The 13,587-nt window shown below is 37.7% G+C and overlaps 1 long non-coding RNA gene across 1 annotated transcript in view; it reads right to left on the minus strand.

Annotated features, from left to right (window-relative positions):
* The window catches only part of LOC140686604 (uncharacterized), an 85,929-nt gene extending 73,038 nt beyond the window's left edge, over nt 1-12,891 (minus strand). The window contains exons 1-2 of the long non-coding RNA XR_012060440.1: nt 12,826-12,891; nt 12,614-12,732 (exon numbers count right to left, since the gene is read on the minus strand). This is a non-coding gene — a long non-coding RNA (uncharacterized lncRNA). The remainder of the gene's footprint in view (nt 1-12,613; nt 12,733-12,825) is intronic.
* Between the last annotated feature and the right edge of the window lie 696 nt (nt 12,892-13,587).

Consider the following 13,587-nt stretch of genomic DNA (forward strand, 5'->3'; position numbering starts at 1 on the left):
AAACTTGATAAAGGAAAAGTAGCAATGAATATACTGGAAATTTATTTTGAGGACACTGAGATTTTGCCACATAAAAATACATGGGTACACAGTTTCTACTAGGGTTAGTTTTAATTCTTTTCTGACAAATGGATTTTTTCAATTGAAAGAAGAATCTAACTCATCTTGTCTGGGGTGGGGGAAAGCAACTTAGTCAGTTGTTTGCATTGCAGTAGTTCAATAATGAATAATCTATAAATTGCCAACCCTTGAGAAATGCCCTTTAGCTATTTTTCTTCGTTAAGAAAGTGCTGTAAAATTTAAATGGCTTTTGCCTATGCAGGTGTAGCTTGCCTTAAGCAAGTTTTATCTATGAAAACATTGATTTATTAAAAAAGATTAATCTGGGCCAGATACTTGCTTTAGAATTAGAGTTTGTAGTTTTATAAAGACAATGTAGGAATGATTCCTGTAGAAATCCAAACTGTGGGAACTTTAGATAGTGTGATGCAGTTTATACTCTGGGGAACACATAAATATTAACTTAGAATTTTAAAAAATCAGTTTATCAATTGAGCATTTTAATAAAACTATCTGATAATTTTCTAATAAAAATGGCTATTTATTTCCCTCAGAGTAAACACAATTGCTAAAATACAGGTTCCACATAAATGCTATGTTTGTTAAAAGGTCCCAAAGGTGTGTTTTTTTTTTCTATATAACTAAAAGTTTTATATGAAATACTGCCAGAGGTAAAACTTTGTTTCCTTTTCTTTCTTTCCTTTTTTTTTTTTTTTTGGAATGGATGTTTATTTTCTTTCTTTCTAAGTCTTTGGGCATGTTAGCCCAACTGAACAGGTTTTTACACACAATACAGCATCATGTCAGGGTATGCTGAACATAGATTGAAAATCAGAAGAAAAATTAGAAGGACATTATTAGCTATTAACCCAATATAAAGCCCTAGCAATTATTTAAAAAATTTCTACAGAACTCACATTTCATTAATTTATTCATTCATCCATTCTGTCATCAATTATATAAATAGGACCAACCAGAATTTAGAGTCTATGGGATATCTTCTAATACCCAAGCTATAGGTTAAGGTGATGCAGATTTTAAACCAGATAGGTAAGGTCCTTCCTTCCTTGAGCTTAAAGCAGGGGGATAAAGAGGAAAGGTGGCATTCTGTCTGCTCAGTGAGGAGATGATGGAGGGCAGGGCCACGAAACTGTACAGAAGGAATGACAACTAACTTTGTTCAAAGATGAGAAGTCAGGGACATTCTTCTAGAGAAAATGACATATGAAAAACAGACAAACTTTGAAGACCCCCAAGGAAAAAAAAGAATGACAAACGAGCAGATAAATTCCCCTCAAGGGTCTACGGAAACTTGAAGGCCACTTCATGTTATGAGGCTTTTCATTTATTATTCCCTTGTTTTTGTAAACTCATTTGTAGACTTATGGGGAAAGTATTCATTCATAACAGAACCCAGAAGCCAGACTAGAATATGTATATACAAGAACATTTTTTAAAAAATAATCAGTGCCTAAAACTACATCAATGATATACTCTGCAGAATGAAATTTAGCCATTTCTACTGATGGAGTCTTCTTTTGATTTAAGATCTAGATTCAAACAATAGATCCATAATCTATCAAAACTTCAACTCAAGCAGAAGTTAACTCTATTCTGTATGTTTGTTAATTTGGAATTAATTGTAGATGTTAATATCTTTATGGTTAGCATGGTACGTAAGCTTTAGAGAAGATTCAATTTGTTTCCCATTTGATAGTAAAATTGATTTCACTATAGACCAACTTCTCTTTGTGTAGTTATATTTCTCTACTAATGTAATGTTGTTTTAAGCTATGTCCCAGGAACCTGTGTGTATCTTATTGTGTATGATCAGACAAAGAAGAGCTGTTAAAATTTCCCAAACCTTGTATTATTTTCTCCCTATGATTAAGAATGTCCTCTTGTTTGATTCTACGACATGGAAACGGGACTTTTGGTTAAAATGGTACCTCGGAAGGAAACAATGAATGACAGCAGCGGCTGGGAGAAGGGGAAAATAACTGCTGGAAAATCTCCATCTTATTTAATGCCCAGAATGCTGATTATATTGGAGAAGAAATAAATGTGTGCTGGCTTAGGGGAAATCAGTTTGCGGACCATGCTGCTTTAGGGGAATTTTGCTGCATTTTTAATTCCCTGACCTGGGTCTCTCCAATCAAACAAAATTTTATTCTTTTCACTTGAGTTCCAGATGGAAGAAAATGCAAACAGCTGTCCAAGTGGTGACGGAGCCTTTTCTTTCGCATTGTTGCATGTCATTATGTTAGAGATTTACTTTTTCAGCAAATTGAAATCTCTAAAACCTAGTAATCAAAATTTCCCCCTTTCCTTCACTTTGTATTCCAATGATCATCAATTGCTTCTTTTCAGAAATAGTTTCCCAAAGATGAAGCTATGATGAGTATGCATGGTTATTATCATATTTACTATAGTCAGTACCATATAGCATTATGTTGTTTACAATAATTAGCTGTTGGAAGCAAGTCTATAAACACAACAATGTGATAATCTGCACATAGTAAAGCAAGTCACTGTTAAAGGAGAGATCTGGGTACTATGCAGTGGCTACTGGTTATGACTGCAATGTAAAGGTCTAAAGGAAACCATTTACTCAATACTTTTCAAGATGATGAATATATGTGAACTAAAAGAAGATGGGAAGGAATTTAGAAGTTTTAATAAAATCAATGGGAATAAGTCTTTTTAAAAAGTTAATGAGTTAATTATACCCACTTAAGAAGCAATGCAATAAAATTGTATAATTAATGCACTTAATTTATGCAAACTTAATTTTATGCAAAGGATATGCCTCTCTTTTTTCATATTAAATGGGCAATAGATGTAATCACCCAAAACAACAAATACAAACTATCAAAATCTAGGAGAAGTATATGTAAAGGTTGTTTTAGAGTTTCCTCATCACTGGAAAATATTAAATATGTTGTTTAAGTGACCTTCAAGTAGATAGTGACAATTTGTCACTATCTGTGGGAAGGAAATTGAAGAACAACTGAGAAGCATAAAGAAATATTGACTAATAAGGAATTAAAAGAATAGACACAAGGATATATACACAAGACCTATACATGTTACTTAACGTGAGTTTTATAAGCTTTTCAAGGAGATTCAATTTTATGAAATTCCTTCTTCACTTGCTGTCTTCAGAACCTGACTCTCTCCTAAAATGTAACTCCAGTTTCTATTCACTGATTCAACGCACATTCATTGAGCACCTCCCAATGTCAAGGCTCTACTCCATGGCAAAACATGAAGAATCAGACACTGCTCCTTCTAGGGAGTGACTGTCTCAATTGTACAGATGTATCAAAATGAAAAATGGTATGATTTAATATTGGAATTTCCAATGTGCTAGCAAAACATGAAAAAGTTGTAAAGTGGTATGAGAAGAAAAACTATTTATGATTTCTGCATTAAAATAAATCAGAGTTTTAGAGTTCCATTGTGTTTGCTAAATTATTAATAGAAGTCAGATTATGCAAATTGGAGAATAAATTGGTAAAATTTACATACTTCCTAGCATATTTTAAAGAAAAGCAAATAGATATTTCTCCATGTATTTTGTGTTTCATTCTGTTTTCCTGGTAGTGCAGGGAGGAAATGGGTTTTCAAAGTTGTTCTATAGCCAAAGAACAAACAATTTAGACAGTGAAACAATTAAACCGATTCTAAGTGCCAAAATTTGATATTGGTAGTGAGAGTCTGAAGGAGTTTCTTTTAGGAGAATCTCTTCTTTTTTTTAAAACATTTTTTATTGATTTATAATCATTTTACAATGTTGTGTCAAATTCCAGTGTTCAGCACAATTTTGAGAATCTTTGAAAAATACTAATGGTAACTTTTGGTTTCTCTTTAAATATATACTTGTTTACTTACTTTTATAAGGTATTCTTATTAAGGCTTTTTTCCCTCCTCCTCTGATAATCACTTAAGACTGAGTAGTCACTCTGTGCAACCAGTTAGGTTAAAATTCTGCTGTCAAATGGTGACCCAAGGCCGGGCTTGTGCAGTGGAGGCTGTTATTGCCCTGCTCAGATCACTCTTCCAGGCCAGTGCATGCAGCCCTCAGCTGTGGTGAGAGTGGGCTGCTGAAGGCTTATGGTGTCTTTTTTCAGAGAAGCTCCCTCAGTTAACAGGAGCTGCTGTGCCTGGGAGAATGCACTGCTCTCCACCCACCCTCTTCCAAAGCCCACAGCCAAGACTGACGGCCGTGAGGGTATCGAGGCTGTATTGCTTTCCGCAGAGTGGAATCAACTCTGAGATGCAGCCCATACCCCTGAGCTTTCCATTGAGATGGGTTAGTTTACAGCCTCTTATGTCTTCCTCTGCCCTATCCTCCTTTCCTCATTGCCTTTACCCAGAAAGCACTCAGCCTACAAATTACCTGAATAAGAATTCCTATCTCAGGCTTTCTTCCAGGGAAATGATAATTAATGATAATTGAATAAATGCTGAATGATGTTTGCATGCATGGTATTCACCATTAAGGGATACCAAGGACTATTGGCTTATTGGTGAATATATATCTAGACAGACCTATCTACACTGTAGTGTTCAGAAAGAAAAGTTTGTGACCATTTAGCAAACCCATGAAGTACAGCATTGAAAATACATTGCCATTTTGTTTTGTTTTGTTCTGTTTTTTTCTCCAGTTGAGAAAGTCAGTTTAAGAGGATTAAGTCAACCGGCAGTAACAACAGTAACCACCAAAAAAGAAAAAAAAAAAATCTAGACTTAACACAACAACCTGTTCTAGTCTATAGATTGTTAAAAGAAAAAGTTGTGAAATACATGCTATGAATAAATTGGGAACAGACTAGCTACAAAGCTTCTATAAAGATATTGAGGATAGCTTAAGATGGTTCAGTCACATTGTAGTTTATAATTTACAAATGATTATTCATTTGAAACTAGTCAGAAAAATGTAACCTGCTGAAATGACTTCAGAGTTTAACCCTTCCCACATTTTTTCCCCAAACATCCAATTATCTCCCATGTCTTGACAGTGAGTTGTCCTGTTAAAGAGCTTTCAATTCCATTACAGATAAACTCCAAATATTGATTTGTACCTTTTATTTCCTTGGTCTGAGATATCATGGCAAGGCTGAAAACGTCCACATCCATTGCTGCATGGTAGAAAAGAAATGGCTCCAGAGAAAGACAGATCTCAGATAACAGGCACAAAATCGTTTGCTACGTTTCTACTTCTGCACATTGTGTAGGCTAGGCCTATGTGGGTCCAAAGAAGACAGAAGTACAGAAGTGTGAGCACTGAAGGCAGCTCTGGGACACAGTAAATGTTCAATAAATGCATACAGAATCTGGTTATAAAGTAAGGTGTCTGTGAAACAGCCTCAGAGAGTGCTGCTGACATTGTGGCAGTCAGTAGGAAGGAAATACTATGCAAGACAATTTCCAATGTCTAATTTACAGCCATGCAAATTAATGAATTTGTTGAATAAAATATTTAATGTGAGCTCCTTGGGGTAAAACAAAGAAATATATAAACAAATACTCATCTTTGTCTCCTTACTCTCAGAAATCTATATCGTAAGGAAACACTAGAAAATGCTTGTTGAATGAATAAATGAGTGAGTGAGGGAATGAGTGAATGGTACATTTAGAGTAATTACTATGTATTTCTTTGGCATTCATTGTATGAAGGTCACAAATGTTGGGAAGCTATTCTAGCCTTGCCTGCCCTCCCTTGCCTGCCCTCCTCTCGCCTGTCCTGCTGCTTCTCAGTCACTCGTATCTTTGATGTTCTGAATACTCAGTGCTTCCTTTCTGATTCAGGACCTTTGTACCTACTGTTCCCACTGTTAGTCATATTTTTCTTTCCCTTCAGTGCAATTAATTCTTACTCATCCTTTATGCCTTGACTCACCCATTTTATTCTTAAGGGAGTTTTCCTTGAATTCCAGTTTTAATAATCAGTTTCTTTATTTTCTACTAAGTATTTTAATTTGAATTTAGGAGTTTTTTATTTGATAAGAGACTGATTTGAAAATTTCAGGCTTTATCATTAATTAAGTAGTATTATAACTGAAAGTAAACATGGAATAATTGTCTAATTAATGCCATCACTGTGAATTACTAATTTAGATAACCACCTTGAAGTAATTTTTATTTTTCCTTTAGAGTAAATTCTTTTAATTTAAGTTTAATTTCTCCTAGTGACTCTACTCACTTGAACTATCTAAGATAATAAGAATAATGTTTGTTTTATAGAGCAATCAAATATCACAGAATTTTTCTAGGAATAATGCTTCTTTCAGATAAGTAAGGTATTAACTATATGGGATGTTTGAAAGTTATTTTGTTCTTAGTGCACAATCACATAGACATTTAGAGTCACTGCTCTATTTCTTCCAATTTTTAGATTAATTAATTGATATATTAGATTACATTAGATTAATTAAATGAGAAAATACTTTTACAGGAATTTATGGGACATATTATATTAAAACACATCTAAGGTTTGACTTAAAGGGAAGTAAAATCATAAGCTCTTCTTGCTGCTGGTAAACCACTGCTCAAGAGCTTTGCTGGCAGTTTCTTCAGAAAGTGTACATGATGATTTTAGACTATAAAACCAAACTCTCAACATATTACAGAAAGCATCTGGCATAAACTGTTAGTGTTCACCTAACATTCATTTCCAGGGCCCCAGTAATCTACATAGAATCAAATGACTCACTCCTCCAGTGGAGAAGGAGCAGAATGGACGTGTCCCTCTGGTCTTGATATACAAATGTGGGTATATGTTCTCCAAGTTTTTTTCTCTCCTCAGCACAGCTATAAGCAAAGGACTCTGAGAATTTGAGAGTTTAAAGTAGCCTAGCCTCTGAATTACTTGTGGAAGGTTGCCACAAGCCACCTACCCTGCCCTGGTCTTGGGTTATGTTACACCAGGTAAATTCCAGGTTTATTTATTACCATGGCATAGGTTTGCCTCACCTGAATAGCATCGTGTCTTGGGATTTGCTTAAACAAACTATCACACATTTTGCTTGGTCAACAAAATCAATACAACAGAATTATATTTAGTGAGCACTGACTAAGTAGTATATCACATGCTGGAAATATAGACAGAAATAGTACCCCTTCTCTTTAGGACTAAAAGACTCAGCAGGAAAGGTCTGGTTTTATAAATCAATAATCAAATGGTATTTGCTGTTATCATGATTAAAGAAAAAAAAGATAAGTATTGATTAGCCAGCTCAGAATGCCATAACAAAATACCGTAGACTAGGTGACATAAGCAACAGAAATATATTTTCTCACAGTTCTGCAGGCTGAAAGGCCAAGATCAGAGTGCCACCATGGCTAGGTTCTGATGGAAATTCTCTTCCTGGCTCGTAGACAGCTGCTTTCTTGCTGTGTCCACTCATGGCAGAGAGAGAGTGACCAAGCTTATACCTATAGTCCCCAAAGTAATCCCTACTAGTGGCTTTGCTTATTTACAGGACCACACTGGGCGAGCACTCTGACCAAGGACCTTGGCAGGGTGCAGACCTGCCTGATTCAGATCCTTGAGTAAGTAGCTCTGCCTGCCGTAGAGCCCAGTTTGCACACACCCAAGCAAGGTGCTGAGTCACAGACCCACTTGCTGTGTAAGATGGCTTCCAGCCACACATGACCAGAAGGGCTGGCGACAAACCCTGGAAGCTGTGTAGCCAAGTGGTGCTCAAGCCAACAGAAAGGTGGGCAGAACTGAGCACACCTAGCGCAAAGCTAGGATTGGGCTCCCAGGCTATGCACAGGAAGGGGATTAACTCAGACACAAGGCTGAGGGTAGTTCGCAGCTCCTCCCAGCTGGAAATCCTGTTTGGGAAATTGATAATAGCCTGGGGTGCCCCACCATTCCACCCAGGCAAGGGGACACAGACATAGCCTCAGTGATTGTGGAGAGTGTCTTCTCCACTCCATATGACGAAAGGGCTGGTGAAAATACCTGAAAGATGCGTGGGCCAGCAGTGTTCAGGCCAAAAGAAGGGCAGACAGAGACAACAGTTTGCAGAGTAAAGCCAGTGGCCATGTTTGGACAAGGAATTTGGGGTGGGGGTTGGCTTGAGTTAAGAGGACAAAGAATTTTATTGTCTTTATAGTTGTTTAACCTATGGTGCCCAGGCAGGGAATATCATTCATAGCCCTGATCATGCTAAATACAGCCTTCAGCTTATTTGACCAGGGAACCCAGTGAGAGCACCTGGGCAGGTGTGTAGGCCATTTAAGAACCCTATATGTGGTGCTACTTGAACACAGAGCACAGCATGTGCCTTCCTACAAATACAGAGCAACACCAGTGGCCACACCTGATCAGGAAAGTCTGTGCACAGTCAGGTCTGATTTCGACCCTCAAAGAGTGAACTGTGCAGGTCCTATGCTCTGGCCTGCTGCCCTGCCAGGGCAGGGATGCTAATTCACAACTCCATATACTGCTGTATATAGTACCCAGTCCTGACCGTCTGGTAAGGCTGACCAGAGATTTCAAGTAATGTTGGAGCCCTTCTTACAGCTTCATTTGGGTAGGGAACCACTTCAACCATCCTAGTCAACAGTTCTCAGCCAGTGACATCATCCCCATCCCCATCCCCAAAGCTTGAATAGTTGCTTTGCTCAAAAACAGACTATTTTAGCAGTCCCTACTTGCCCAAAGACACATCATCAGACATGCCCAGAAACCCACACTGAGCTGACTGGTGAAACACTCTTTGCCAAAGCAAATCTCTAAGTCTCAAAGAGGAGCCCTATTACTCAAATACAGAGATAACAATGTAAGGAATCAAGGATTGTGAAAAATCAGGTAAATATGGTAACACCAAAGGAAAGTAATTATCCTCCAATAACTGACCCTAAAGAAATGGAGAACTATGAACTGTTAGAATTCAGAACAATTCTGTTAAGGCAGTTTAATGAACTATAAGCAAACACAGACAGAAAACTATACCAAATTAGGAAAACAATTCATAAACAATACAGAAAGTTTGACAAGGAAATAGTAATCATCAAACATAAATCCTAGAGTTGAAATATACAATAACTAAACTAAAAAATTCAAAAGAAAGTTTCCAAAGTAGACATAACCAGGCAGAAGATAGAATCAGTGACCTGGAGGCTAAGACATTGGAAGTTACCAGCCAGATGAGCAAAAAGAAAAAAAATAAAAAAGAATGAAAGAGTGGAGAACGCCTACAGGACTTCGGGAACACAATGTAAAAAACAATATTCACATTACAGGAATTCCAGAAGGAGAAGAGAAAGAGATAGGGACAGATAGTATATTTAAAGCTATAATGTCTAAACATTTCCCAAACCTGAGGAGAGAAATAGACGTCCAGGTCTATGAAGCCCGAAGGATCCCAAATTGTCGAGCCTTCAAGGGGGTTACAGCTAAACACATTATAATTAAGTTGTCAAAGGTCGAAGACAAAGAAAGAATTTTATGAGGAGCAAGAGAAAAGAGAGAAGTTACATACAAAGGTACCACCGTAAGACTGCAGGCAGATATCTCAACAGAAACTTTCCAGGCCAGGAGAGAATATGGTGACACATTCAACATATTAAAAGAAAGTAACTGTCAACCAAGCATTTTATAGTCAGTAAAGCTGTCATTCAGAAACAAAGGAGGGATAAAAAGTTCCCTAAATAAACAAAGCTGAGGGAGTTCATCACCACCAGATCTTCCTTATAAAGAAATGCTAAATTTTAATGATGGGAGATGAGCTCACAAAGCCTCTGGGACTGCTGCATTAACATTTTTAGGTTTCCAAATATCTATAGCATCCTGAGATATCCCTTCTAAGATAGGACAGTTTATTTCATCATAAACTCACTATCATTAATAAAGAGGCACATCATTTGGTAGGCTTTCTGCATTTTTCAGGAACATAAATTTACTGTACCTGGAAATACTGATCAATTGAAAGAAGAGGGAAAATATATCAAGGCTATATAATAGTTCAGCTGGTGTGACATATTGGTGTGAGCCCAAAATGGACTACTATGGCATTATATCCCATTTCAGGAGTGGCTCTAAACAAAATGGTAAATGGAAATCTTTCTGGAGGAGTGAGCTGTGAACAGTCCATTTATTATTCTCTTTGTAGGGAGGGAGCAGGGAATTGAGTTATGAATATACATGGACTCTTGAGCAGTAGTGAATGGTTTGCCTAGGTAGTAAAAAGTCTGGAGAGAACAAGAATAGAAAATCAGGAAGTAAGAACAAAGAGACACTGGAGATAGACTCATGGGAGCAAGCATAATTTGTGCATTTCATATTCATGCCCAATAGAGGGCATCTGCTGCAAAGAGGCACTCAACCACAAAACTGGAGAGCATAACTTATTCTTGAATGTCAGTCATTCTGTCTTCTTGGCCATACAAGTGTTGGTGGAAAAGCCCATGAATTAAGTGGCCACAGCCTCATGAATGGAAATATGAATTCAACACCACATACTTATTCAGTATGTGGATGACTAGCTACTGCCACTATTGATAGACTACTCTGATGGCAATAGAGACCAGTCATGACTCCTAAAATTGCACCATTCATCAGGAATCCAAGCACCCACTTGATGGCAAGTTGATTAAAATAGACATTATCCGTCCTGAAGAAAACTGATTTATTCTTATCATAATTGAAAGCTACTCAGGATATAGATTTTCCTTCCCTGCCTGCCATTCCTCTGCCAGCACCACCAATGAGAACTTACAGAATACCTACGCTATCATTGTGGCATCGGGTATATCATCACCTAAGTCCAAGGGATCCATTTTATGTCAAAGTGTGAATGACAATGGGTGAATGACAATAGGATTTTCAACATTTGTGCTACGTGCCCCTCAGAGACAGCCAGTCAAATATAATGATGGAATGAACTGTTCAAGACTTAGCTAAGTTGACAACTCCAGGAACTCACCCTGTAGAGTTAGAGCCCAGTCATCTAGGATGTGATATATGCACTGCACCTGCATTTGATATATAGTGGTGTCCACAGTGAGTAGAATATGCAGATCTATGAAATGAAGGACAGTAGTACAATCACTCTTTCTTACCATCCTGCCCACTTATCCATTTGCAGAATTTGTGCTCCCATCCCTGCAATTTCAGATCCCTTAGCTTAGAGGTTCCGAATCCTAAGGGAAGAAGACTTTCCCTAGCAGACTCAATTAATATTCCATGACTTCCACCTGATCTCTTTAATTGTCCTATCTAGTGATCCACAGACAAAGAAAGAAGTTAATATATTGCTGGGACTATGTAACCCTTAGTATGATAAGGAGCAAAATTTTATGCTACACAGTGAAGTCTTGGAGAAGTATATCTGTAATGCTGACTCTACACTGGAATATCTCCTGGGTTTTACTGTAAAATAATAGTTGTGAAAAGGCAAGTGTGGCAACGTAGTCTTGCTAGGGAAAGGGTTCTAAGGGTACACTCTCCCCAGGGAAGTAGGTCTGGCTTAGGTCAACAGACAGTCTAGGACAGCCAAACTGCTAGCTGAGGGTAGGGGGAATCTACATTTGGTGGGAAAGAAATGAGGTAACAGGTATTAATTACCATCCCAAGTGTAGTTTCAGTGGGGCTGTAGCTATCTTTCTCTAAGTCTCTTGTTTTTAAGTGATTTCAAAGAATTTGTCTGGCTTAATCCAGAAGTTCACTCTGTTACTGATTGGGACTTAATGAAGGCTTTGAATAGATCTGAGTGGTGCAAAATGGAAACTAAATTTGATGCCTTTTTCTGCACAATTTCAAATCTTCTCAGTCTGACCAAATATTCAAGGCAATGTTTTATCAAGCCTAACACAGACGTTACCCGACAAACTTTCTTCTCTTACAACTCTCATTTCCTATTCAGCAGTTTTTGGATCCTATAATATTAAGTGCACACACAAACCTGATTGGAATTGTGTATTTGTACCTTGGATGTGTAGGAGAGATGTCTCCTAGGACAACCTTGGACCATTATGTAGGGTGATCACATGGCCCAGAATAGAGTTGAGTTATACTGGTTGTGCTAGCACTGTTATTGACACCTTCTCCTTTCACTGCTGTAACTGTCCTATTTTACATGATGAAGCATTTAATCAACTTATCACTGGGTATAGAAGCCAGTAAGTAAAATGCTTCCCTCATGTTCTATCTAGGTGCATGGTCCAGAGAGGCATTAGACACAATAAACTTCTTAGATGTTCCCATGCTATTGAACAAGCATTCATACTTAGTTTGGAAAACTCAGTGATACATCCTGTATTGGCCTTCCTTGCTCCTTTTTTACCTCGTCCCGTCCTTCACTCCTCTGAGATCATATTTTCAAATAAATTAGTCATACGTGACAAAAGACAAACAGTCCTTATCCCAGGCTTTGCACGAAGGAGAATCCAGACTATGCTGACTTAGGTTCAAGGAGTGGTAATATCTATGATGGCTAGCTATTGTTGCATAATAAATCACCCCAAAACTTAGTGGCTAAAAATAATAAAAATTGAATTTATCTCTCGTTTACAAGACAGCTGAGGTTCCGCTCACCTGCGCTGTGCTTAGCTGGGAAGCTTGCTTATTACTTGAGTCTGTGAATCAGCTGAAGTAGCTCTGCTCCAAGTTTCTTTCCTTCTCCTTGGACTGCAGACTAGCCAAAGGACGTCTTCCTTTAGAAATACCAAAGGAAAAAGAAAGTGAGCAGAAGCACACAGGGTTCTAAAACCTAGGTCTGTAGCCAGAACACTGTGACTTATACTCACATGCTATTGGTCAAAGCAACTTACAAGTCAAGTCCAAAATCAGGGGCAGGGAAGTATACTCCACCTACAAGGAAGCAATAGCAATTATGTAAATACAGGGAAGGGTAAAGGATTTAAGCTAGTAAATCAGTCTACCACATGATTATAAAAGAAATGCCAGTGTAATGTCAGTGAACGGAAAACCTGTGCAGTAGTTCTGATAATGATGTCCATGGGCCAATAGGTAAATTCTGTTTAATGGAAACTCTGATGAAACTCATGTTTTCTATGTCTCACCACCATTAAACTCAATACAATAGTGTGTATATTTCATAAATAAAGGATAAGAGTGGGAAGCCAGAATAGTCGTTTAAGTAGCTAAACTCCAGATTTTAGAGCTGTTCTGTGACCTCTTCACTGTGTCTAGGAAATAGGATACAATCATAATTATTATGCATGGAAAATCTCTCAATCTTCAGGGTTAAAAAGATTAGACTAAGAGAGGAGCTGCATTAATGGAATACATTTATTTTCACTGGGGCCCAAGCAATTTACCCTATAATTTAGAAAGATCACGATGGGCCTCATGGTAAATAATACTCCTAAAATAGTGAGTCTTGCAGAGCAACTGGTGCTCATTAGAGTTCAGTGTTGGAAGCAGCAGGTGGCAGGCAGTCCCAAGGAACAATTTTGCAGTGTTCTTCAATGGTCGAGGCAAAACAATTCACATCATAAGATACTGGGTCTTACCTACTCCCTGTTGTAAGTTGTCACTGTGTGAAA

This window comes from Vicugna pacos, chromosome 17, assembly GCF_048564905.1.
Source record: "Vicugna pacos chromosome 17, VicPac4, whole genome shotgun sequence".
Lineage (NCBI taxonomy): Eukaryota > Metazoa > Chordata > Mammalia > Artiodactyla > Camelidae > Vicugna > Vicugna pacos.